Source organism: Ornithorhynchus anatinus, chromosome X5, assembly GCF_004115215.2.
Source record: "Ornithorhynchus anatinus isolate Pmale09 chromosome X5, mOrnAna1.pri.v4, whole genome shotgun sequence".
NCBI classification, from domain to species: domain Eukaryota; kingdom Metazoa; phylum Chordata; class Mammalia; order Monotremata; family Ornithorhynchidae; genus Ornithorhynchus; species Ornithorhynchus anatinus.
Window position 1 is genome coordinate 52917708 of NC_041753.1, and position 23195 is coordinate 52940902.

A 23195-nucleotide genomic window follows, 5' to 3' on the forward strand; every position below is an offset into this window, starting at 1 on the left:
TTCTGCACAGAGTAAGCCCTCAAGCCAGTAACTGATGGTTTGATAGAGGAACAATGCACATGAGCTGTGATGTATTGGGAGAGGAGAAAGAATAAGTAGTGGGGAGAGGACTGATTGAATGTCTTACAGCCAGTCGTCAGGAGTACAGTATGGAAATGGATCATTTTCAAATTTTATCTTGCCTGATTGTTAGGTTCCCTCCTTCACTACTCAGCAAGTTCAGTATTTGTTGAAAGTTGTGGGTCACTGAACCCCAGGTCCTGGTTACACAGTGAGGATTTGACCAAGCTTACTGATTGACTGGGCTGGCCCACAGTGACTTTTCAGTCAATCAGTCAGTGGAATTTTTAAATTTTATTTCTCATTTTACTGTATTTGCTATACACTTACTATGTTTCAAGCACTGTTTGGAGTGCTGGGGTAGATGCATGTTTATCAGGTTGGACACAGTCTCTATCCCACATGGGGCTCACATTCTTACTCCCCATTTTACAGTTGAGGAAACTGAGGCACAGAGCAGTTAAGTGACTTTTCCAGGGTCATAGAGCAAGCAACTGGCAGAGTCGGAATTAGAATCCAGGTCCGTGCTCTTTCCACTATTCATTCAATAGTATTTAGTATTTATTGAGCGCTTACTATATGCAGAGCACTGTACTAAGCGCTTAGAATGTACAAATCGGCAACAGATACAGTCCCTGCCCTTTGACGGGTTTACAGTCTAATTGGGGGAGACAGGCAGACAAGAACAATGGCAATAAATAGAGTCAAAGGGAAGAACATCTCATAAAAACAATGGCAAATAAATAGAATCAGGGTGATGTACATCTCATTAAACAAAATAAATAGGGTGATGAAGATATATACAGATGAGCAGACGAGTACAGTGCTGAGGGGGTGGGATGGGAAAGGGGGAGGAGGAGAGGGAAAGGGGGGAGAAGAGGGTTTAGCTGCAGAGAGGTGAAGGGGGGTAGAGGAAGCAGAGGGAAAAAGGAAGTAGGGATTTGAAGAGGGGAAGAGAATTAGATTGTCAGAGGTGAGGAGGGAGGGCATTCCGGGACCGCGGGAGGATGTGGCCCAGGGGTCGACGGCGGGATAGGCGAGACCGAGGGACGGTGAGGTGGGCGGCAGAGAAGCGGAGCGTGCGGGGTGGACAGTAGAAGGAGAGAAGGGAGGAGAGGTAGGAAGGGGCAAGGTGATGGAGAGCCTTGAAGCCTAGAGTGAGGCTTCACTAGGCCTCAGGTGTTTACTCTGTGGAGAGCAGTATATTAAACACTTGGGAGAGAGAGTACAGTACAATAGAGTTGGTAGACATGATCTCTGATGTCAAGGAGCTTACGGTCTAGAGGGGAAAATAGACACTAAAATAGATTACAGTTACCGGAAGGGGCAGAATACAAGGAAATGCACGTAAGTGCTGTGGGGCTGGGGATGGAGTGAATATTGAAGTGCTTAAGGTGACCACCATCAGCAGAGTAGTGGAAGCCAATCAGTGCTTCACTTAGCATTGCTGGAGAGCAAAGAAAACACTCCCATCCTTTTTACATTTTTCGGTTTGCTGCAGGTGTTTCTCTTAACCTTACCACCAGTCCAAGAAGTAGGGAGCAAGTACTATATTGTAATCTCCACTTTGTGTTGGAATATGCCATGAATGGAAATGTGACACACAGAAAGATTTAGACTGGAGAAAATGAGGCAAAGAGAGTTTAGGGAATATGCTCGAATTCACAGGTGTGGAGGCACCCACGACTTTGAATGTGATTTGGTGCTATACAGATAAATTAGGGACTTCAGAAAGCTTGCCGCCTTTCACCTACAAAGTTGAAGTTTGAGTTTGCCAAAGCCCACACTGACATCAGTATATCAATCAATTGTATTTACTGAGCGCTTATTGTGTGCAGAGCACTGTACTAAGCGCTTGGGTGTGGATCACTTAAGAAGGACCATAGGACTTCAAAGACTCTACCATATTCACCACCCTGGAAAAAGGAAGGGGAAAGAGATGATTATAGAAGCCACTGGAATATTTTACTACTGTCCACTGCCGGCAAGATACTAACCAGGTTATTGAAGAACATTAGCCATGTCTTCCCTGAAATGCAGTGTGGCTTCAGACCAAAATGTCACAAGCTATCATCTTCACAGCATGATAAATGAAAAAAAAATTTCTTAGCCCAAACAAAAGCATTTGACATTAGTGGACAAGGATCCTGGCAACTTAGAAACATATTTATTTTCCCATCCTGAAAAGTTCACTGAGATCCTAAGACTATTCCTCAACAGTATGGTTGATTGAGTCAGAAGTTCAGGAGACTTCTCTTCTGCTTTCTTCATTACTATTCCTTCAGGAAGCCTTCCCAGTTAATTCTCAACACCCTAGTTGTGTCAGATCAACACCCACCCTTAGCACTTTTGTACTTTTGTCCTATTCTCAGAACGCATGTGCATATCATCCGTATTTTTATTTATATATTTCAGCTGTTTTCTCAAGAATATATTTTTCTCTTTCCTGGTTAACAGTTGTTGTTCTTCTGGGTTTCTCTATTTCTATTTAATTTTTGCCTGTCTCCTCCATTAAGTTGTAAATCCTTAAGGGCAGAGAACATGCTTCTTGCTACTGGTGTATTCTCCCAAGGGCTTATTACAGTGCTTAGCACTCAGTGGGTGATCAATAAATTTCACTGATTGATTACCATTGTGCTAAAGCATGGCTGAGGAGTAGGTCCAGACCTGTTCAACTTAGTTTATATTAAGGACTGGGGAAACCTGGCTCTGAAAAACATATTGGGAAATCTTTAAGTTCTTGGCATGAAGGCTTGAAGAGTTGAAGCTCCTCTACTTCTGACTGCCAGTTACCCACAGCTCCTTTGAGTCTTCGAAGCTATCAAGAGCCTGTGAAAAGTCAATAGTTCCATTCCTTTTTTTCTTTCCTCATGGCCATGGATGCAGCCCAAATTGGCCCATACGGGCAATGGCTCATCAGGATTTTCTTGTTATTCCAGTGGGTCGGGGCGGTCCTACTAGAAGGTGCCACAAAGAACCTGGAAAATGGTGTCTGAATAAGCTTTTGATCCACTGGGAAACTCTTTCAATTCAATAGGCTGAGAGTGTCATCAAAAGCCCTGGAGTCGGTTATACAGAATCTGTTGCATGCTGATACCTGTGCCTTGTAAGCACACAGTCAAGAAAACTTGCAGGCAATTGAATACGTATGGACTGACAAAATGCTGAATAAGACCAAGGCTATGTATCAGTCCGCATTTGAGAGTCTCACTTCATAACCAAATATTCTGTCAATCAAGAACATAATGTCACCAAATTCTCCTACCTAGATATTACACTATTCGATAATGCATAGCGAGACAAAGAAGTAGAATGCCGAATCCAGAAGACCGCCATGTTCTTTGGGAAAGTGACAAAGTATGGAGGCAACAGGACACCAAACTTCATTCTAAGCTGAAGATCCACAAGAATGTGGCAAAGTTCAACTTTTTATGTGGTTGTTAATATGATCTACCACAGACAGCCCTTCTGGTCTCTCAAGCAGTTTTATCATTACTTAGCATCAGATGGCAAGATTAAGATCACCAACAGTGAGTTCCAGGACTGGAGTCAGTTCACCAGTATTGAGGTAGTTCTCCTTGCAACAAAGCTTTACCGAGTGGAGATATGTAAGGAAAATGGATGGTACCCAAATACCTGCTGAATGGTGAACTGTTACGGAGCACGTACGATCAGGAAGAGCAAAACAAAAGCTTCAGCAAGTGAAGTGTGGTCAGTGTACACAGAGAATGTAAAGTGAATTGTCAAGTATTCCAACAATGTGGTAGAGACTATGACTGTTAAAACAACTGCAGTTGTCAGATCAACTTGGAGCGTGCCAATCAGGAAAGGATTGTTTTCAAAGAGCAGGGGGTTGGGGAAGATCAGGATGCCAAGTGACGGATTTGAAAATTGTGCCTGGAACTGCAAAAGGCAGCGTCACCGTAGTCAGTGGGGAATGGATTATAAGTTACACTTAGGACTCTTCAGCCATACTCATCACATGGATTCACTCTTTCATTCGATCGTATTTATTGAGCGCTTACTTTGTGCAGGGCACTGTACTAAACGCTTGGAAGAGTACAATACAATAGACAGATTCCCTGCCCACAATGAGCTTACAATTTAGAGGGGGGAGGAGACAGACATTAATATAAATAAATTACAGATATGTACGTAAGTGTTTTCGGCCTGGGAGGAGGGAAGAAAAAGGGAGTGAGTCGGGGTGACGGAGAAGGGAGTGGGAGAAGAGGAAAAGAGGGGCTTCGTCAGCAAAGGCCTCCCGGAGGAGATGTGCTTTCAATAAGGCTTTGAAGGGGGAATGGATAATTGTCTGTGGGATTTGAGGAGGGAGGGTGTTACGGGCCAGAGGCAGGATGCGCGCGAGGGATCATTGGCGAGATAGGTTGTCATTACTAATAGTGTTATCTTCAAAAAACAAAGACAGATATTTATAGTATGTCGTAGGTGGCCAGGGCAGTCCAGACCAAATTTTCGCCTGTTCCAGTTCTCGAATTGGTTTGGTGGGATTGGCTGCTAGTAATAATAATGGAAGTACTAGTATGTATGAAGCACCCATGAAGAGCTTATACCCTAACAGGAAGACAGAAATATATTTACAAATAGAGTAGTCAAAATAAAAAAAACCAACCTAAATGTACAATTGAAAGAGGGAAAGGAGAATCAATCAATCGATGGTATTTTTTTTGAACACCTACTGAATGCAAAGTACTGTACTAAGTTCTTGGGAGAGTACAATTCAATAGAGTTGATAGACACGTTCCTTGCCCCCAAGGAGCTCACAGTCTAGAGGAAGAGGCAGACATTAGAATAAATAAATTGTGAATCTGTACGTAAGTGTTGGGGGGCTGAGGGTAGGGTGACTATCAAGTTTTCAAGGGCACTGATCCAAGTGCCTAGGCATGCAGAGGAAAAGATTGCTTAATCAGAGAAAGTCGCTCGGAGGAAATGTGATTTTAATAAGACTTTGAAGGTGGTCTGGTGGTATATGGCGGTGGTGCTCTGTGGCATATATGAAGAGGAAGGGAGTTCTGGGACAGAGGGAGGATGAGGACAAGGGGTTGGCAATGAGATCATAATACAGTGTGGCTTTAGAGGAATGAAGTGTGCTGGACTGGGTTGTAATAGGAAATCGGGGAAATAAGTTCATAATGAGATGGCTGATGGGTTTTTATGACAGGGTGCTTGGGGAGTAATCAGGCAAGGCTCAATGGAGGAGTAGGATTTTCAGAAGGCTTTGAATGTTGGGAGAGTTGATAGACTGCGAGCCCGTTACTGGGCAGGGATGGTCTCTATCTGTTGCTGAATTGTACATTCCCAGCGCTTAGTACAGTGCTCTGCACCTTGTCAGCGCTCAATAAATACGATTGAATGAATGAATTTAGGCTGGTAGTTTTAAAACTATTTCCAGGATCAGTTTAGAATGAAGCATGAGCCCCCTCAACTTACTCTTACTGTTCGCTTAACTGTGTCTGATGGAAATTTACTAATTTTGTGTGATGGTGAGAAATCATTATAGTACAAAATATCACACAACATGAGCTAAAATTTAATAACTGTTGAAAGTCTGACCACCATCTTCCGAATTACATAGCTAAATGGCTCTGTCGAGGGTCTTGGACTTCGGAGGAGAATAGAAATCCAAAGCTAATGTACTTGAATAAGAAACACTTTTGCACTGCCTATGGCTATGGAGAGAATTTGGGATGACTGCACATTTGGCTGAATTTATTAGCAGAGGGGTTGAATAAGGCACATGAGTGCCAAGAATAAAACCATGTTAAGTTTGTTTATGTATGTAGCTGTCCTCCTTTTTCGAAGATGCTGCTGCTGCTGCTGAGATCCTATCCATGTGTGGGAGTGTGGCTAAAAGGACTGATGCGTGACCAACATGGTCTTCTGCATTGTTTACAAAATAAGCATAGCTCCTTGCTGCCCTAAATAGGTTTGCCCCTTTCAGGGCCCGTGTCATTCCCAAGCCGGTCTCTCTGTAGCCTGATCTTCGTGAAGACTTGTCCAGAGAGAGAATCCTCTCTCTTAGTATCTGCCTTCCAGGAGGACCAGTAAAAGTGGAACAGAAGGGCTAAAGTGGCAGTTAGAAGGATATGAAGTGAGGAGTTTAAGGATTAACCAGGGAAGGCCTCCTTAAGGAGATGTCATAAGCTCCTCTTGGGCGGAGATTCTTTTCGCTGCAGGGGGTCTCCCAACAGTTGATGTTTATTTTCTTTCTCTTCATTGGGTTTCCTTTTGCTAGAATGCAACAAGATTAAAGTTCACCAGGCAGGGTCCCATGGCGAGCCAGTTCTGAATTGGCTCTTGTTGTGGTACTTGTTAAGCGCTTACTATGTGCCAGACTCTGTACTAAGCGCTGGGGTGGATACAAGCAAACTGGGTTGGACACAGTCCCTGTCCCATATGGGACTCACAGTCTCAATCCCCATTTTACAGATGATCTAACTGAGGCACAGAGAAGTGAAGTGAGTAGCCCAGGTCACACAACATACAAGTGGTGGAGCTGTGATTAGAACCCATGACCCCCTGACTCCCAGGCCCATGCTCTTTCCACTAGGCCATGCCGCTTTGGCATGGTAGGCAGTGTTTAGGATTATTTTTTCAGCCCTCTCCAGCTGAGCTGAATTTCCCAAAATAGGGATGCTCAGAAACCCTCCCCACACAAACGGCCCCCAGGGCGTCACTGACTGCCGTGGCTTCATCAGCGATTAAATGACTAATAGCTTGCACTGCCCACTTGCTAAGGCCTTTCATTTAGGATAGGGAAGGGGGGCAGGCATCCCTCAATCAATCAGTGGTATTTATTGAGCATTTACTGTGTGCAGAGCACTGTACTAAGTGCTTGGGAGAGTGTATCACAGTTGGTAGACAAGATCCCTACCCACAAGGAGCTTACACTCTCATGGAGGAGATAATAAAATAAGTTACAGATAGAGGAAGCAACAGAGGATAAGGAATGCACATAAGTGCTTCGTGGGGAAGAGCTGGAGTGAGTATCAAAGTGCTCGGGGCGTATAGACTCAGGTGTGTAGCTGATACAGAAGGGAGAGTGAATAAGATGGGAAGATGAACAATTAGAGAAGCCTTCCTGGAGGAGATGTGATTTTAGTGGGGCTTTGAAGATGGGGAGAATGGTGGTCTGTCAGATATAAAGTGGGAGGGAGTTTCAGGCCAGAAGCAAGACATGAGCAAGAGGTCAACAGACGGTTGAGATCGAGGGGCAGGGCAACATGACGCGTACTTGAGTTGCTTTTCCAGTACTGGTGATGGTTGGCGCTGATCCATCCACACTGTCTCTCCTGGTCCCCCTGTGACCAGTGAGCGGCTCGGCGAGACTGCCGATCATGGTTGGGGGTGCAGTCTATGGCAGATGGACAAAATATTCCCGTGCATCTTCTTCAGCAGCGGACACAGCTGGGCCCTCATCCACTTTTAACACCACTGTGAGCTCAGTGGGGGCAGGAATGTGTCTTAGATTGTACTCTCCCAAGCGCGTAGTACAGTGCTTTGCACACAGTAAGCACTCAGTAAATACGATTGAATGTTGAGTGTGGTGCTCACATCCAATTCTTTCCGAAAAGTAAAGTGGAAAATGTCCATCCTTCAGGTAGTTTTGTTCTTGAATTTGGCAGGTACTGCTTTGTTTCCATTGGGTTTCTACGTAATTGTACTCAAGCCGGCACATGCTGAGTTTTGGTTAGCTGTGCACTCTTCAGAAGCATCACAGATATATTTGTACGGTTATACTGTAGCTTGGCAAAACCCATTCTCTCTAGAATTTCAGAAGCGAAGAGCAGGAGAGGATTGGAGCGATTTGACACCGATCTCTTTAGAAATTCTGTGTCTGGTCAACTCATTCTAACGTTCGCAAATAAGATTTCACCCCTAAATCTTGTCCTTAGAATGCTTTTTTCCTCCCGCGGGACGTAGTGGCATTGTAAACTTTCAGGAATGAGATTTCAAATGCTTGTGCCATCCTGGGGAAGTTGATATGGCCCCATTTTGTCCATGCTCCTGCAGATAAGCACTTCTGGGCTGCACCATTCAAGCCCAGAAGGGGGCAGAGACCCGCTCTGAAACGGCTCAATCTAGTTGAGAGGCTGCCAGTACATACTTCCCAAGAGCCGGTGACAGAGCAGAGTTGAAAGGGAGAAGTTAGTTTCTTCACTCCAAAGCTTTGGATGCCCAGAGGACTTGGTAATTCCCCGTACCTCTCTCCAACTCACACTCACAACTCATTCGAGTTGTAGAGTTCATCCTGAGTCATCATTAATGGTTTTAATCAACTTTTCACTGTAGCCCAAGATCAGGGCTTACTCGAAGCTCTCCGGGCTGAAGTTTTCTCCTTCCAGCCTTCCCTGGCGCGTGCAAGCACCTATGCCTCTGGGCATGCTCATTTTCTTCCCCCAGCACCAGGACTCGTTTCAGTCCCCTGGCAGCTGTAGTAGAAGCAAAGTAGGGGATGGAGCCCGCGGTGTCGTGCTCCCCTTTCCCTCCCTCCAGATGGCTGGAAGGAGCCCCTTAAGGATAATGATTCCGCCATCCTCTGAGCAAGGTTGGCTTTGGGCAGCTGCCCTTTTTTTCCCCAATGGTTAAAATAGTTTTGTCCCAAGTGGGTGGATTTCTGGGACCCTAAATCAGTAAATCATATTTGAGTGCTCACGGTGTGCGGAGCACCATACTAAGCGCTTGGGAGAGTACAATATAATAGAGTTGGTAGACACATTCCCTGCCCACATTCCCACCAGTGACAAAGAAAAAGCTATATAAACCAGAATGTATTTAATATTCAGGGTCTGATCGATCTTATAAACTGGAAGAAATCCAAACACAGGGATGAAATAAATCTATCCTCAAACTATTTTCATGGTCTCCTGTATGATGAATCATTAACCACAGTATTTTCTCCTCTCCAAGAATGTCCTTTTAGAATCCTGGCTTGGGCTGAAAATTTGAAGGCCGATCTGGCCAAAGTTGCACAATGCGGCGGGCGTATGCAGTGCCATATTCATGCACAATTGTTCCTGAGGGCTGCTGAGATTTGTAGTTTATCCAAAATGACAGTCATTTTTGATTCATGTTGCCCATGTGGTGGCCCAAGGAAGCCTGAAATTGGGAGGGGTGGGTAGAGGAAAGGGCACTACCCCAACCCAAGCTTACCCTGTTTTTCAGTGAGCTTGATGTAATTTCTTTGAGCCGACATGCGTGGTATTTCTGTGCTGAGTCAGATTCTCCCAGGGCTCCTCTCTTCTCTGTATAAGATCCCTGCCAGCCTATCTCCCCCATTAGATTGTAGGCTTCCCAAGGTCAGGGACCGTGAACAGAGTTGTATGCTTTCAAATAGCCAGTGCTGGGATCTGCACAGAGTTAGCACTCAACAGCTATGACAGGCCGAATGCCAAGTTTGCCACTCTCCGCAAGTAAGTTGGACACTTTTGGAAGTCGCATGAACTCTTTTGGGGCACTGGTGAATCTCTTCGTGCCCTGAAGCAGCAACTTACTGAACGGCAATTTTGTATCCTGAGAGAGTTCTCGCGGTTCCCGACTTGCTCTTGGAAGGTAGTTCTATGTATTGGGAGGATCGGGCTCCTTAGCTATCTTGTGGTATCTTTTAAATAAGTTCTTATGTTAAAGTGGAGTTCAGCATGCTAAGTTGGCAATAGAACTCTAAGCGCTTAGTACAGTGCTCTGCACATAGTAAGCGCTCAATAAATACTACCGAATAAATGTTAATGTCATGTGTTGAAATAGCTGGTCACAATCAGGTATGGCAATTTCAACTACTGGACCTTTATTTTTGTGAGTTTAGTTATGCCTTGTTTTACCTTAACTTTTTTTTTGAGAGGCTGAGAACCTCTTTCCATTCTGGATGCCGAAAATTGCACCAACTGGGAGATAAAGAGCAGAGAGAGAAACTAGAATATTATTAAAATTTATTATATTGTTTTTGTAAACATTTGTATCAAAAACATAAGAAAAAAAATGACTTAACATGGAAAAAGCCCGGTCAGTCATAAAGGTGAGGTTTATTAGAAAACTCTGAGACCCTAATTCCCTCAAGACAGTAATAGCGACCCTCCCATAATAACCTTCGCGATATATAAGCAAACCTAAAATGCTCCCTATCTGGACTAGTCTTTGCTGACCTCTAGCAATAGAGAACTATCTGCGCTGGGGCTGGGATCATCAAGCCTGGCCCCTCTCTTAGCCATGTGTCTCTTCTCCCATTATGCTAGTCTCTGACGGGCTAAAGATCTGGTCTCAATATTGGAGTGGGATGGAGGAGCTCTTCTGAGTTCTTACGACCTTGATCTGAAACGCCTGGATGCTGGCACGGGCCTCTCTTTTCCCCCACGACTGGCTATGTATGCTTGAATAGCTCTTTCCAGAAGCCAAGAAGTCTGGGCCCTCTCTTTGCATTTCCGTTAAAATCAGTAATATTGGAGTGTTGACTCTGAGCTGAGCACTCCCAAGACGGGGAGCGTGAAGTAAGAAGAGAGAACGGACACGGGAAAAATCCTTAAGGGACGCTCACGGTTAGGGGGTAGAAGCGGAAGAAGAGCCAGCGAAAGAGACTGGAAAGGAGTGGTTAAAGAGTTAAGAGAACCAGGAGAGAATCGTGTCTGTAAAAGCAAGTTAAATGCTTGGGAGGGTGCAATATAGTTAGTAGACTTGATTCCTCTCCTCTAGGAACTTATAATCCAGTGTAGGAGCTTAAAGGGGACTAGACAACGCCTGAAACTATTCAAACTACGTCGAGAAGAAAAAGAAATAACTGTTCTTCTTTTCGTCACTGGCTCTGCCTGTCTTTGGCATGAAATAATCAATGTTTTATCAGTTGTTTCTGGACCCATTTCTGAGGTGAACTGATTTTGTTTGTGTTTGTGTACGTATATGCAGAGAGTGGGAGCAGTACAGTAATTTGCTGTTATATGACATAGGTTTAAGGCCGCGGTGCCCTCTACTTCTGACCCCAGCTCTTGGGCTGTGGGTCAAGTCTGGAGCCTGCCCTTAGATTCGCTTCAGCCTTTAACTGTTTTAAGAAGACGGGCTCAGTTTAAGGGGTCCGGGTCGCCTCCGGCTCGGCCTGTGCACCTGGAATATACGGATCTAAGCTCGACCTAGTGAGGCGTGAGCTCCGCCACTGCCTCGGAATCAAGACCTTCCAGGGGCCCTGTGGCACGGGGTTGACCCAGGGCCAGCGTGGAGCCAGACTGAGCAATGGGTTGGGGAAGTGAAACTAGGTTCACCCCTTGGCATCTGATGCACTTTGGGATGTTTTGAACAGACGTAGCGATCGGGCTTACAAGGGCAAACGTTTTATTTCCGGTCACACCGTTGGTTTGGCCTGAAACGGAGGAGGTCTCCTTCCCCTGTCGCTGAGTGACTGCATAGTATAAACCTAGAGACACAATCAGTCGTCACACATAAGTACAGTGGGCAAGTGAAAGTGGAGGCTTTGTCCTTGTTACGATTTACCTCTCCAGGTTTCTGTCCCTTTGCGTATTCTTTAAAAATGTATCTTCAGCATCAAATGTGCCTAATAATAATTGTGGTACTGAAGGGCTTACTCTGTGCCAGGCACCGTACTAAGCGCTGGGATAGATGCAATCAAATCGGCCTGGACACAGTCCCTGTCCTGCATGGGGCTCACGCTCTCGATCCCCGTTTCGCAGAAGAGGTAACTAGGGCACGGAGAAGTCGTGACTTGCCCAAAGGCACACGGCAGACGAGTGGCAGAGCCGGGATTAGAAGGGAGGTCCTTTTGACTCCCGGGCCCGTGCTCTAACCAGTAGGCCACGCTGCTTCCCTACTGGCCATCCTTTCAGACAAGCGGACTGCGTTCACGGTCCGCAGGCAGGTGCCCTCGCACAGTGGTCGCTCCGATCTTGTTTCCACTTTCTCCCCCTCGATTTCTGGAGATCTGGGTGTGCTCCCCTCTCTCCTCCTTCCCCCCGCGTCCACGGGAACACCAGGCTCATCCGAGCACCGACGCGTCTTCCACCCCCCGCGACAGCCCCTCCGACGATTAGGTGTAAGTGAAGGAGAGTGAAGTGTCACTCGGCTGTCAGTCGGTGCTAGTTTCCTGCTCGCTTCATCTCTTGGCGCGCGTAGGTGTGGGTGTGCTGAGGGAGGGAGACTTTGCACCGTCTGAACGAGCCGACCCGGTGTCCGGGAGTTGCCAGTCCTTTACCCCCTCTCCCCTCTCCCTCCTCCCCCGCCCCCAGGTTCCCTTCCCGGGGCTCTGGCACTCAGAAGGCTGCTGGCTGCCGGCCCTCTCTCTCTCTCACTCACTCTCACTCACCCTCCTGGTCCCTCCCCCCCTCGCCCTCTTTCTCTTTCAGTGTGTGGCTTGCACTCCCCGCGTCCACACAGCCCGGATCCGGCTAGCCCCGAGCGGAGAGCGCACGGACAGCTCCGGGCCAGCGGCCGGGACCCCTCCCTCGCCCCCCTGCAAGCCGCACCCTCTCCCTCCGACACAATTAAGGGCCGCTCCCCCCCTCTAAGGCCGGGGATGAGCACCGAGAAGGGGAAACAACTTTTTGTTTGGCTTTAGCACGGTTTTCGAGGCAGGGGCGTCCCGGCCCCCTCCCCACACGACGCCACACAACCCCACACAACCGCCGCCGCACTCCGCCCTCCGTTCCCCGGTTCTGACGGGCGTCCTCGTTTCCAAAGGCAGAGTCTCTCAAGCGCGCCGAAGTGCTGGAAACCAAAGTTGCTCTTCTCCACTCGGCCCCTCGGAAGTTGCTGTCACTCTCACCGAGAGGCGCAGACCCGGCTGGGCCGAGGGAAGGAAAAATGCCCACCGAGCCTTGTTGTGGAAATCCCGGTCACCTGGTAAGTGGATGCCATAAGAACTCCCCTCGCGGGTGGGGGAGGCGAGGAGACGGAATTTAGAAAGAGCTTCCCCGCCGAGTGGAATCGGCGCCGTTCTGCGTGTACCCTTCCCCTCCCCACTTCTCTAGGATGTGCTGGAAAACATAACCTCGGGGTCGGGGGGTGGGGGGGAAGTGAGCACACTTGTCAGCCCTAAGTGGGAGAACTCCGAGGGAGTGTGTACGTGTGTGGGTGTAGGGGGGCTTCGCCGGCCCGCCCGGAGAGGAACTTTCCCGAGGGGGGCGAATCGAGGTGTTGCTAAGAGATCAGAGGCGCGGAGGGACGCGAAGGCTGAGCGCAGAGCCATCCGGAGCCAGAGCATCGAAGGGGACTTGGTGAGGAGTGACCACCGAGCGGGTGGGTGACCAACTGGCCGACGCCAATTCGTCATGCTTGGCCCAGCCGAGTTATTTGAAGTTAAAAGCGAGATAGTTTGGGTCCATCAGGTAGCTCTGTAAGGAGCACGTGTTCGGCTATGCAGCGTGCTGCCAGTCGAAGTGAATTTTCACAGACAGACGCACATGCCTATTTGGGGCACACTGGAATATATATTCGCGGACATGTGAAATGCCCTCTATACGTGAGCTATATCTATATATATAGCCACGGTTTACCGTGTTTACATTTTGCATACATCCACACGCGCCCCGAGGAGACTCATACCCCAGACACACACACACCCCATTCGTTCGTCATTTAGCGTTTACATTTTTACTGTGCGGAACAAACGTCAGGAATGTTTTTCAAATGTCTCCTCACTGTAGGAGACTCCGTCCCGTTCTGTGCTCCAGTCCTATAAATTGCTTGGTGATTTTGAAGTTTGCCCAGCCTGTTTTCTGGAAAGCGTGAGTCCGCAGCTCATTCTCACTCCCGTACACCCCCCCCCCCCCCCCGCACGCACACACATACCCGCACAACACCCGGCGCTTTCCGAGCGAAACGTTGCGGTGGAGTTTACTTCCAAGTTACTCACTTGAGTTGACAAGTCTGCCTGGAGATGAAGAAATAACAATACTGTCTGGAAAGTTGGGGACGAGTCTCCTTCGCGGGGGATTTGTCATCGGGTTGATGATTGAACTGAACTGGGAACGGAGGGAAACTTGGGGGAAGTTTCTTTACTGATTATCCCCCTGGAGTGCGCTTGGGGTTTTATTCGGAGGCGAGGAGCAAAGTGTACGTGGTGGTTGTCGCTGAAGTTTGAATAGTTTTCCCTGCATGCGTGGGCTCCGGGGCCGCCCATAGGGGCTCGTGTGCGCGCGTGTGTGTGTGTGTGTGTGTGTGTGTATATTCTCGGGATGGCACTTTCGGGGATGCTCTAAAAATACCCCGTGCTTGGATGTAGCCTGTTCCCGGTCTAGTGCAGCGACTCGTCAGTGTGCCATTTGGAAACGGGATGCCCGGGAGGACATTTCACTTTCAGCTCCAGCCATCGAAACGCTTATTTAGGATTTCGTTGCACAACAGGAAACCCGGACGATTTTGTTTTGTTTTTCTTTCTGGTAAAACAGATTTGTTTGTTGTTGTGGCTGAGTAGAGGGGAGGGAAAGCACACACACACACACACACACACACACACACAGAGTCATGCGCACAAGCATGCACGCACACACAACTCGAACGAGCACCAAACTCGGTCGGTGTTGCACACCACTCTGGCGAAGCGCACACACACACACATTCGACGTGGGGGCAGCCGAGATGGGGACAGAGTTCAGATTCAGAGGGCACGCGTCACTCCCAATCTACCGCCCTCCCTCCCAGCTACACCCCCCCCCCCCAACTCTCTCTCTCTCTCTCTCACACACACACACACACACCCCCCATCACTCTGGCTTGCGGAGCTGGGGCACTTGGAGGAAATGACTGAGTCTGCCGAGGAGGAACATCATTTACACCGCGCTCCCTGCCTCGAAGTGCGGGCAACCCTCAAGCCAGGGAAGCCGAAACCGGGAAGGAGACATGATTTGGGCGAGCTTTCTGGAGGTCCCCCGCTCCCTCTGGGAGTTCTCGTGGTAGAGGCTGGACCGTTGCTTGCTCCCCCCCCCCCCCCTTGAAGAGACTCTTTGCGTTTAGCTCCTTCTCTCACCCCCCCACGCCCCCTTGTCCTCTAACTCCTCTTTCCTTCACGCGAAACGGAGGTGGGCTGCCAGGCTCTGGCTCTGGGAGGCCGTGGAAGTCAGGGATGAGGGTGGGAGAAGCCCTCTTCTCTTGCTGAAAGACACGAGGCTAATTCTCTGCCCGTTCACCTCTCCTTTAATACTAGTAATAATAATGATGGCATTTGTTAAGCGCTTACTATGTGCGAAGCACTGTTCTAAGCGCTGGGGAGGATACACGGTGATCAGGTTGTCCCACGTGGGACTCACAGTCTTCATCCCCATTTTACAGACGAGGTCACTGAGGCACAGAGAAGTGAAGTGACTTGCCCAAAGTCACACAGCTGACAGGCGGCTGAACCGGGATTAGCGCTTCCCTCCCCAACACCCCCACCTCTCTCCTGGTGCACCAGTGTAGGTCTCTGAGCTTTGTTAACTTGCACAGAGGGTAGAGATGGGCTGGGACACGAGTGTGTGTGTGTGTGTGTGTGTATGTGTACGCAAGCCGGAGGTAGGATGCAGAGGGAAGTTATTGGGAGGCCTCCAGTGGTGAAGTTAAGGCTGGGGTGGAGTAGGATGAATAAAGACAACTGGATCTGGGATAAAGTTAGAATAATCATCATGATGGCATTTTGTTAGGCGCTTACTATGTGCCAAACACTGTTCTAAGCGCTGAGCACTGTCTCCCCCCAACCCCCGCCCCGTGCTCCCCCAAACCGGACTGTCCCCGCCCCTGTCTTCTTTCCTATTCCCCAGGCCTCCGAAGTCTCGTTTGAAAACATCAATCACCGAGTTTTAGGGGTCTGTTCTGTCCACGAACTTTGGATGAGTAATGCTTTCTCTCCCAGAAGAGGGCTGTGGCTGGGTTCCCCCCCCCCCCCTATTTTTTTCCTGCCTGCTCCCCCATCTTCCTCTCTCACAAAGCCCTCTGAGGGGACTGAAGGCAGTTTCTTTGTGGAAATTAGTCCGTCTCCTTCCTCTCCTCTCCCAGTTACTCCTTTTTTTCCCCCTCCGAGGCTTGAGGAAGCAGGTTGGCATCTCTAGAAAGAACAGGATGAGCGTCTCTGGAAGTGGGGCTTGTGCAAAGAATTTTTCGAAAGTCGTGCAACATAAAGGATGCAGAAGTGAAAGTAATAGAGATTTTGGTATTTGGTGACATTTTCCGGGATCAAGAAAACTAGGTTTAAAAATAACTTCTGGCGACTGGCAATATAGGGTGAAAGTCACCTTTGAAAGGAGAAATCCCTCATGACGGTACTGAGGAAAATATGCTGCTGTATGTAGCCTTATCCACCGATGTAATTTCAGACATTGCTTTTCTTATTTGAAATGGGCTTTAGTCAACGTAATGAATAATATTACAAATGTCAATTTCAAAGATTATTTGAAAGTTACCACTGAACAAATCTGTAAATAAGAACATCTATTTCTGTGGGGAAACAATGGATTCAGTGGGCGTGACCAGTATCACATGATGTGGTGATACAGCAGCAAGCACCTGAGAACTTAATAATTACGGGTTTCCAGAACTGTTGTTTTTCAGATCTCGGGTTGGGGAGTTGTCTGTTCCTGAGGATTTTGGTAGAGAGTAGACCAGTCTTTCTGCCAATTCATTTTCCAGGTTTTGGTCGATTTTTATTTTATTTTTTTAACCCAGAGATGATAAATTTGCTACTATTTTGAAATTCTTCTCTCCCCCGTCCTCTTATCTGTAGCATGTCAGTGTTTGACTCCCATTAGAATGTAAGCTTCTTAAGGATGGTGTTCATTTCTACTAATTCTAGTTCACTCTCCCAAATGTTTAGTACAGTGTTTTGGGACACAGAAGGTGGTCCAGTAAATACTGTTGGTTGGTTGACAGACCATCAGGCAGTCTGGAAAGAGTCTCCCTGTCTTCCCTCTTCTCTATCCTTCCCTTCCCCCTCTGCCATGTTAAGAGGTCAAGAATAGGAGTGCAAATGGCAGAAAAGGTGATCAGGCAACAAGGTGGAGTTCCTGGGGACAACTCCTTAAATACATTTTCTATCATCATCAACGGTATATATCGAGCAGATACTAAAATAATTTAGTAGATAGGTAGGCATAAAAAGCCACTGAACTTCTGGGACTTTCCATGATCAGGAGTCTTAGATACTTCTTTCACGCTCACATATTAAAGCTCAAGGATCACCAGTCTTCTCTCTGGACTTGCCTTTTTATGAATTGAACTTTTTACACTTTGTTCTGATTCTTCTTCTCTTGGCAAATTTCCATGTAGATTCCTTTTGGATAGACTTTCCCGTACTTACAAGGAAGAATGGTTATCTCTTTCGTGGGAAGCCCCGATCCTGATCATCAGTGTGTCCTTACGTCCCTTGGGGAAATCAATTCCTGGACTTCTAAGCACATTTTCAGTAGGTTGTATTTGATCAGCGCTTACTATGTGCCAGGCACTGTACTGAGTGCCAGGGTAGACACAAGCAAATCAGGTTGGACGCAGTTCCTGTCCCCCATGAGGCTCACAGTCTTAATCCCCATTTTACAGATGAGGTAATGGAGAGAAGTGAAATGACTTGTCCAAGGTCACCTGGCAGACAAGTGGTGGAGCTGGGATTAGAACCCAGGTCCTTCTGACTTCCAGTCCCCGTGCTCTTTCCACTAGGCCACCCTCCAGAGTACACAGAACTATATGCCTTAGTCAAGTAAAGGAATAATCCCTTAATCTTATGTTAAATTTAGTTTAAGTATCCTTTAATTGGAACTTCTGTGGAAAAAAGTCCAAGGTATTGAAGCCTCTGCCACCAGGTCCCCATACCTCACAGAAATATGCCAACTCTGTGATATTTCCCCACCTCTTCCCTCTGTAGTCATCAGAAAATAATGAATTTTAAAGCAACTTATTGTTTGAAAGTGCTTGAGGATAAAAGAATAATGTAGTAGATTGGAGGATAACAGTAACTTTGTTTTATATGTTCCTTTTTGAAATGAACGGTCCTTTAAAAAAAAAAAAAGTAAATAAATCCGAAAAGAATATGATGATATTATCATCCACAGTAAAAACAAAAGCGTATACAGCTCCTCTTTGGAGCCGGAGTAAAAGCTACCAGAGGGGCTTTAACTGTCCGACAGCAATCCACAGACAGTGAAAACTGCGATGGGGCTTGTCTGTCTCTCAGTCTGTCTTCAGGAGAGTGTATGATCCTACATTCCACTACCACAAATAGGGTGAGTCACAGCAGAGCAGAGCAAGATCAGTGCTTGTTCCTTAATTCTTGTGAAAAAGGGGCCACTGTACCATATCATTCCTTAAAATGTCATTTCTGTGTTATTTTAAATGCTTTAAAAACTATGCACCACAACTGGAGACCACAGATATGTGTGAATTTTTGCTATTCCCATGTGTAAAAGATCGGATTAAAGTTTTCCCAATCTTTTCAGCATGACCAATAGATTCCAAGTCTGACTGTGACTGGTCTGAGAGTGGATGAGTCATTAGTGTAGATTTTTTGAATAAATATGTTGTCACATTGGCTAAGGACCTAGTCATTGTTTAGGAGTTTCATACCTTTGCAATGATGTCAACTAAATAAAGCACATTTTTCTGTGTTCAAAGGCTTTCTGTGTAGAAAAACAATGGAAGAAATGGACAAAGTGCCCACTGTTCAGAAATGCTTGTACATTTGGCTATAATTTGTTTAAATTGCACCTAGATATATCAGAAAAGTTCGTCTCCTGGTGACAATATGTTTATCAGTGTCGTAGTTTTAGAACGCTTACATAGGTCAAGGCATGGCGTCGTGGATAGTGCCTGGGCCTGGAAGTCAGAAGGACCTGGGTTCTAATCCCGGCTCCGCCACATGTCTGCTGTGTGACCTGGGGCAAGTCACTTCACTTCTCTGGGCCTCGGTTACTTCGTCTGTAAAATTTCCTAATATTTTAATACGAGGGTGAAGGTGGGTTGAAAAGAATGTGGACTGGTCAATTTTTTGTTCTTATCTGTAAGGCTAATTTTAGAATCTTTTGTCTTACACCCAACCATTGCAAGCGAGCTTCACTTTTAGTGGTCAGGTAATTGTGCATTGGTGACCTCACAGGGGACGTGTTTGCTTTTCCATTCCACATTCCTCTTTGGGCACCGATCATTAAATCACATTACCACGTTTTTAAAGACCCAAATCTCCAGATGCTATCCTATTTGCTCTTATGTATCTGACATCTTCTGTGGTCTATCTCATGCCATGCAATACTGAAGCAATTCTGCAGGGCGGCTGGAAGAGAAAAAGGATAAAAGGCAAATATTTTATTTTACATTTCTTTCCTCAATAGAGTATTTCCAGTTCATTATTTCAGTTGCTAAAGGACAGTGGGTATATTTGGGCTATTAATCAATCCGTCAGTCATATTAAATGAGAGCCTACTGGGTGCGGAGCACTGTACTTCAGACTTGACAGACTACAATAGAGTTAAAAGACACAATCTCTCCCCTCAAGCATTTTACAATCTAGCCTTACTTTTGATTGTACTATCATAGAGCAGTCTGCCATAGTTAACTGGTGGATTTTCATTGCCGCACTGACATTTCTATTTATATGAATAGAATAAAGTGGCTCAATTGTTTGAGGTGCACGATGATGCTCTGAATTTTGCGATAGAAGAGGGAGAATGGCTTCGTTTAATGCCCCTCCTACCCTTCCTCTTCATCTCCTGTCCCCAGGCTTCTCCTCACTGGAGTATTCACATCTCCAATCAAGTTCAGTGTAGTTTATAGTTTGAAGGAAGAATTCGAGGTGGGAGGAGGGTGAGGGAAGAGAAGGGAAGGGAGCATAGGGGCTCCCGGTGAGTGCGTGTAAGGTAGCATCCTCCTGAACCTGAAGGGTAGAATTGAACAGATCCCGCATCACTCTATCACTGATGCAACAGAACGTCCATGTCCACCTCTGCCTTTTCCTCTGATCTTTGAACTACCGTCTCTGATTCAAACATGCCCTCTCGTCTTTGTACATTTGCTGTATTTCGTCATGAGTAGCTTAACTGTATTTTTTCCTCATTGGCCCTTAGTTTCTAGTCATTTTGCAGCCCAACAGTCATTGATACCATGATTAAAGCACTGGGAAATGAAGCCAGTTCTTGTACAGTACATGACTGCTACTGTATTAATTTTAATGGGAGTTGTACTTGCAACATACCCAGAAGGAAGTGGGAGTTACGTGAAGGCACCGAGGTGGAGAGAGTGGATTCTTAAGAGAGAATGCTGAATTAATATTGCCCTAAAGCAGTGCTTCCCTTAAGGCCCTGAACATCGCCTTCAATGTGCTTCCTACATTTTGCTGTTGCTGGCGTTGGGTTTTCAGCCCTGCTTTCCATAACTGGAGGCCACTGATATGATTCCCCATTTTGAAGAAATCTGGTTTAGCATTAAGGTATAATTTTTCTATCTAGAAGTCTTAACTCCCTAGCTGCATTGGCCACCGTTTTTCTTTTAAAGGAGAAATGTTGTAGGCAATTATCTAATTAAGGGCTCTGTTCCTATTTCAGAGAGATGGTTTCCAAAGATTAAAAGTCCAAATATTTACTGAGTGCATATTGTGTGGCTTTTAAAAATCTCTCAGGTGAAAGTCCCGTTTTCCTGTGTTCAGAATTGTGAGTCGATAGTGTACAAATGAGTAATATATACAGGGTTCACTGATGCACACATCAGAGTTGATGTTGAATCCTACTTAAAAGATGAGAAGTTTGACAGTTTTAAAATTATAGTACATATATGGTGCTAAATTTCAGTAAGCCATAAACTAGTTAAACACCGTTCTCCAGTTGCATTACAAATGAATTTTTGGGGGAATGGTTAGTTTTTTAAAATTTACAGTGTTCATAGGTTAATTTTCAAAATGTAAAAAATCGTGTATTCAAGCAATAAAAATGAATTATCACACATTTTGGAGTAATCTTTTTTTTAATTATAATTTTCTTGATCAACAGTTATCAGTATGCCTCGTGACCTAGTGGCTATGAGCCTGTTGTTGGGTAGGGATTGTCTCTATTTGTTGCCGAATTGTACTTTCCAAGCACTTATTACAGTGGTCTGCACACAGTAAACTCAATAAATCCGATTGAGTGAATGAATGAATAAAGAGCAAGGGCCTGGGACTCAAGGACTTAAATTCTAAATCCACCTCTGCTACTTACCTGCTGTGTGACTTTGGGCAAGTCACTTCTCTGTGCCTCAGTCCTCATTTTACAGATGAGGTAACTAAGTACCTGTTTTCCCTCCCCCTTACACTGTGAGCTCCATGTGGGACAGGGACTATTTTCTCGTATCTACCCCCTGCATTTAGTACAGTGCTTAGCACAGCTCTTGCCCTCTTCAGAGCCCGACTGAGAGCTCACCTCCTCTGGGAGGCCTTCCCAGACTGAGCCCTCCCTTTCCCTCTGCTCCTCCTCCCCTCCCCATTCCCCCTTCTCCCACCCTCTGCTCTTCCCCCTTCCCCTCCCACAGCACTGTGCATATTTATAAATATTATTTATTACTCTTTTGTTAATGTGTATATATCTGTGATTCTATTTATCTTGATATTTACACCAGACTTCTTGTTTTGTTCTGTTTTGTTTTGTTGTCTGTCTCCCCCGTTTAGACTGGAAAACCGTTGTTGGGCAGGGATTGTCTCTATCTGTTGCCTAATTGTACATTCCAAGCGCTTAGTACAGTGTTGTGCACATAGTAAGTGCTCAATAAATACGATTGAATGAATGAAATGAATATGTGCTTAACAGATGCTGCGATTCTTACTATGATTCATTTTATAATTTATATTTTATTATATTTTGATTATTTTATAATGGCATAATGGGTGGGGAAGAGGTAGCATCAGTAAGACTGACTTTTCTGTGTCTGTCCCTGATTTAGGTTTATCGTAATGGCAAAGCCTAATTGGGAGCTGCCCAGTTTGAAGTGATAGTGAATGCTATTTGAAAGCAATTAGAGATCCATGAAATGAAAGATTTGCTTCCCTTTAAGGCTTCTAGAGTAAATTAAACTCCAGTCATCATGCATCCAAGAATGCCGACCCCCTTCATCCCATGATCCCATGGGGCTGGCCATGCCAGGACTCTTCTCGTGCCATTGGTCTACTGTGACAGTGCCTTGAAGCTGGGGAGCAAGACATGGTATCTGGGCAAGGTGCTGGGAGAAACCTGCTCGTTTTCCCTCTGCTACCTCCCAACCCTTTCAGGCCTTGAAGTTGGCCTATTCTATAAAAATCGTCCCTTGACTGAAAGGCCTCCCCCCTATTATCATCTTATCTCCCTACTGCCTTTCCTTTCTAAGTTCCTTCAGTGAGTTGTCTACACTTGCCCCTTCCACTTCTCCTTCAACTCTTCCCTCCACCACCCACGATTTGGCTTCCACCCCCTCCACTCCATGGAAATTGCACTCTCGATTGACCAACGATCTACTTCTTGCCAAATCCAGTGTCTTTTACTCCCTCCTAATCCTCCTCGACTTTTCAGTTGCTTTCAACATTATGGACCACCTCTTTCTCTTGGAAACACTGTTCAACCTTGGCTACACTGACACTGTCCTTTCCTGGTTCTCCTCCCATCTCTCTGGCCACTCCTTCTTGGTCCCCTAACTGTGGGGGTCCTTCAAGGCTCAATTCTGGGTCCTCAGTTCTGGGTCCCTTTCTATTCTCCATCTACATCCACTCTCTTGTAGAATTCATTCGCTCCCATGGCTTCAACTCACTTTTCTACACAGAGGATTTCCAAATTTACATCTCTAGCCCTGACCTCTCTCCTTTGGGGTCTTACATTTCCTCCTGCCTTCTGGTCATCTTTATTTGGATGTCACACTGACGCCTCAAACTCATCTTCCCACCCAAACCCTGTCCTCATCTGACTTTCTCATCACTAAAGACAAAGCCACTATCCTCTCTGTCTCATCAGCCCATAACCTTCACATTATTCTTGACTCATCTCTCTCATTCAACCGAATATTCAATCTGTCAACAAATTCCATCAGTTCTACCTTCACAACATCTCTAGAATCCACCCTTTCCTCTCCATCCAAACTATCATGCTTACCCAAGCAATTATCCTATTCCTATCCCACCTTGACTACTGCACTGGCCTCCTCTCACCTCCCTGTCTGCTGTCGCTCTACACTCTAATCAATGA

At 46.2% G+C, this 23195-nt stretch overlaps 1 protein-coding gene across 4 annotated transcripts in view; it reads left to right on the plus strand.

The window, feature by feature from the left end:
- GLIS3 (GLIS family zinc finger 3) overlaps positions 1 to 23195 on the plus strand; it is a 489852-nt gene that overhangs the window by 36719 nt on the left and 429938 nt on the right. The window contains exon 1 of one of the 4 annotated variants that reach the window (XM_039910816.1): positions 12449 to 12912. The exons of the other annotated variants lie outside the window; for them this stretch is intronic. The gene's annotated coding sequence lies outside the window, so the exon portion shown is untranslated. Of the gene's footprint in view, positions 1 to 12448; positions 12913 to 23195 lie in introns of those variants that run through there. 4 annotated transcript variants of the gene reach the window in all.